Here is a 4,042-nt window from a genome sequence, read left to right as displayed (position 1 = left end):
AAACTGCCGTGTTTTTTAACGTAAAAATGGTTGTTCAGCATGGAAAATAACTGAGTCTGAGAAGCTAACTAACCTTTTCTCTTTTTTTTTTTTTTTTTTTTTTTAATTTTAGAATGCAGAGTAGCAAGCACATGCATTAAGTTATAGGGAAAAAAATAGTAGTAGCTTGTTCCTGCCCTCATAGTCAAGTGCCTTCTATTTGGGATGGAGGAGCTCCCACATGTCCTGCACTGCAGCTTTTATTGCCTGGCAAAGAAGCCAATGGACAAGAGACTTCCTTGATGTTCCTAGGACTTTGATTGACCTTTAGTGGTGTTGGTCAGATCAGTTCATCTCGCTGTGCCTTAAGTTTCTCAACCCCAATCAGGACAATACTTTCCTTTTAAAGTGATATGAACTCTGCCCAAGGTTACATATGATTATCAGTTCAGGGTCTGTAGGCTTCCCTTCAAATAACAGAGCAAATGCTGAAGCAGAACACCTTATTCTTCAAAATACTGCCATCCTGGCAATAGCTCAGTGTGTGGTTACAGCATTAAACCACCATCTTCTAGTCAAGGACAGACTGAAGAATGGCACAAAAGGAAAAAACTATGGTATTACAAAAATTAGCAGAAAACAGGGCTGCATTGTTTTGACATCTGGCAAGTGTTGGACTTCAAATTTCTGAAGAAGTTGAAGCCTGGTCTCTCATTTACCTGATCCTAGCTGTTTTGCTGTCACCTTATTAAAATATGATTATCCAAAACTAATTTGTGTTTGGTAAAACACTGCCAGGCCCTCTCAAGACAGAACTGCAAATCTCCTGTCTAGATATGGGTTTTGAAAGCCCTGACTAGCTTGGCTAATGAGGAACATCATGATACCAAACCCTCCCTACCTGCTGAGATGGAAGGAGTTAAAATGTCATGCTGGTAAAGGAAGCCCAATCATTCTTTTGCAGCTGCTTCTGACTTGCAAATCCTGTGTAGGGCTTCCTGCTCTTACTGTTGTGGATGCTTTGGTCCTGCATGCCACGGTCTTTTTGCTATTTGTGAGGAAGTTTTTTCACTAGTACTTGCTGTCTCTCTGAGATTTTGCTCTGCCTGTTATGACTGTAAGCTGAGCCCCTCAGAGTTTTTAATACATTTAGCCTCACAAATCCTCTTTGAACTAGCAAAAAGGAGAGAATTAAGGCTCAGCGAGAAGGAAGGGTCTTGCCTGAGGTCATCTGGGCTGCTTATGGCATGGAAGAACTGGAATTTTTCACAGAGAGTAGGACTAAAATCATTAACCTATTATCTCTTCCCTCGAGTACAAGAAACAATCCAGTCATTCTTAAAATACTCTTTAAATCTTTCCTTTTTTTTTTTTTTAAGGGAGGAGAAATCGGAGAGTTTTTTTTATGCAAATTCAATAGTTCCACATCAGCCTATACTGCTGTGGAAAGCTTCTTTGTAATGTTAAATGAGATTCACATTATTCTTCTCCATTATCTTTGTTGTTTGCAGAGTATAACAAGCAGTGAAGCTCAAGGGAATCGCATCAATTTTTATTCTGAGTCTGGCTGACAAAGATATGAACACTTAATTAAGATTTCTTTCATCTCATGAAAATAACCCTGAATATCCGAGCCTGACATGAGAGCTTGATCTTAGTGAAGGCAAAGTGTCCAACTGCAAGATCTTAGTTGGAACACTTGCCCTCACAAATCATTTGAGCTTTGAGCGAGATCTAAGTGTTTCCAAGTAGATGTCCAAACTTTGAGGGAGGGGCTCCTGCTTTCATTTCTGACTCATTCTAGTCCTGTAAATTCCTGTTTCACACAGGGACAGACCAACAGGAAGGAGAATCTCTCAGCTCCGCAGAACAATGTAATAAATTCAGGCATGCATGCAGCAGGGATAGTTGGCTTAGACTTCCCAAAGTGCCATCTGTGAAAAAACCGATTTTTTAAATGACTGATTACAACAAAATGCACATTCTTTTTTCTATTTTTTACATAGATGCATGTATATTGATTAAAATTAGTCCTTTCTTGCTACATTGAATCAGTGTTGATAATTAGACAAATGTGCACAGGGCTGAAAACATTAGGAGCACTAAAGAAACAAACAATAGTTTATAATAGGATCATTACAGCCATCTTAGCAGCACTTACAACATGTTTATCCAAAAATGAAATATGCCCTAAGGAAGAAAAACACCAACTATGGAACTCTGGGGATTTAGAATAAAAAGGTCACTTTTAAAGTCCTTAAGTAAATAATTTCAAACAACTCAGCAACAGCTCACATAAAAAATAGACTAAGCAGTTAAAACAATAAAATGTGTTAATTGGGCAATCTGGAACGTATCATACGGACAAGCACAGTCACCCTCATTACCTTCTCATTGTTCAAAGTGAAAAAACTCAGTATTAATACTGACGTACATCTTGGTGTATATATGCACAGCAAATATTTATGGTTCTGTGAGTGTCTCAGATTGTACACTGCTGAGAAGGAAATACTTGCAGCTGCAAGTAGAAGGTTAAAATAAACTGTGTGCATTTCTGCATCAACAGCTCAGGTCTCCAGAAACCATTGGGTCAGGGGAAGTTTACAGGTCCTGCTCCATGTGGGAACAGGAGACTGTGTGTCTAAGTGGTGGTGAAACTTATCACATACACATATGAAGACAGGATTCGGATTTACACATTATTTCTAATTAACGTATTAACCAGTGCAGCACCCGCAGGTTTTGGTGGAACTAACGAAGCATTTGCACTACCCACTCAGCAACAGGTGCTTGAGTGGGGCTTGGAGTCACCAACAAAAGCAATTCTGTGGACTGAATTTCACCTCTTCTGTTTTCCCTCTGATGGCATATCCTCTTAGCATGTAACAAAATCTTAATATTATTCTTTAATCCAAGGAATTAACTCAAAAGAACAGCAAAACAGTTCATGTGAACTAAACCTTCTGCAGCACTGGGTGAATTTCACTGAAAGCTGGGCGATGTTGGCAGCACCTCAAAGCAGGCCTCTTCAGGCTGTATCCCACGTGTCGTGGTCTAGGAATGGTACTCCCCAGTTCAGGAGCCCCACTGAGACTTTCCAAAACCACATGCTGCTGCTCTCTCTCACTCCCCCTTCTCCTCCTCTTTCCCACTTGGAGGCACAACAATATACTGGAAAAATCAATGAGATAGGAAACCTGCTCCCCCTTCCAATACACAATACTAGTTGGCTCCCTCCTCCATGTTTTCTCCATAGGAAGAAACCCCTTTTCCCCCTGCTCCTGGCAATGACCAATGATGTGAGGTGCGATAGAATAACCTCCACATCCTAGCCACGCTCTCTCCTGGTTCCTGCAAAAATTAACCCTGCCCCAGCTGGAATCAGGACATCAGGAGACATTACTTATTCATTACTACTTTAGAATTAAGGGTTGTCCATAATCACAAAATCAATTAAGTCGGAAAAGACCTCTGGGATCATCGAATCCAAACCATAACCTAACACCATGTCAACCAGACCATGGCAGTGAGTGCCATGTCCAGTCTTTCATTAAATACCTCCAGGGATAGTGACTCCTGTTCCCCTGTCTAATCACCCTTTCCAGGAAGAAATTCCTCCTTATGTCCAGACTAAACCTCCCCTAATGCAGCTTGAGGCCACGTCCTCTCATGTTGTCACCAGCTGCCTGGGAGAAGAGGCCGACCCCCACCTGGCTACAACCTCCTTTCAGGGAGTTGTAAAGGGCGGTAAGATTCTCTCTGAGCCTTCTTTTCTCCAGGCAAAACACCTTCAGCCGCTCCTCATCAGACTTCTACTCCACACGCCTCACCAGCTCCGCTGCCCTTCTCTGGACAGTCTCCAGGACCTCAATGTCCCTCCTGAACTGAGAGGCCCAGAACTGGCCGCAGGACTCGAGCCGCCCCTCACCCGCGCCAAGTACAGCGGAACGTCTCTAGACAACGCAGCTTTCCCCATAGGGTTTCGCTGCCTCCCCGGCTGCTAAGTCCCAGCTTTTGAAATCCCCGGCGTGCTGCTCCCCGTACGCCAGGCGAAGAGGGCAGG

General features: G+C 42.6%; 1 long non-coding RNA gene across 1 annotated transcript; it reads right to left on the bottom strand.

Moving 5' to 3' along the window:
- Nucleotides 1-1,510: 1,510 nt before the first annotated feature.
- On the bottom strand, nt 1,511-4,036 carry LOC108449316. The gene is made up of 2 exons (XR_001865476.1): nt 3,690-4,036; nt 1,511-1,913 (listed from the first exon to the last, which is right to left on the bottom strand). It is a non-coding gene; the product is annotated as an uncharacterized LOC108449316 (long non-coding RNA).
- Between the last annotated feature and the right edge of the window lie 6 nt (nt 4,037-4,042).

The sequence above is a fragment of the Corvus brachyrhynchos genome, unplaced genomic scaffold (assembly GCF_000691975.1).
Source record: "Corvus brachyrhynchos isolate BGI_N302 unplaced genomic scaffold, ASM69197v1 scaffold116, whole genome shotgun sequence".
Taxonomy (NCBI): domain Eukaryota; kingdom Metazoa; phylum Chordata; class Aves; order Passeriformes; family Corvidae; genus Corvus; species Corvus brachyrhynchos.
Note: the sequence above shows the minus strand (reverse complement) of the source record. Positions and strands in the feature narration are given on the sequence as shown.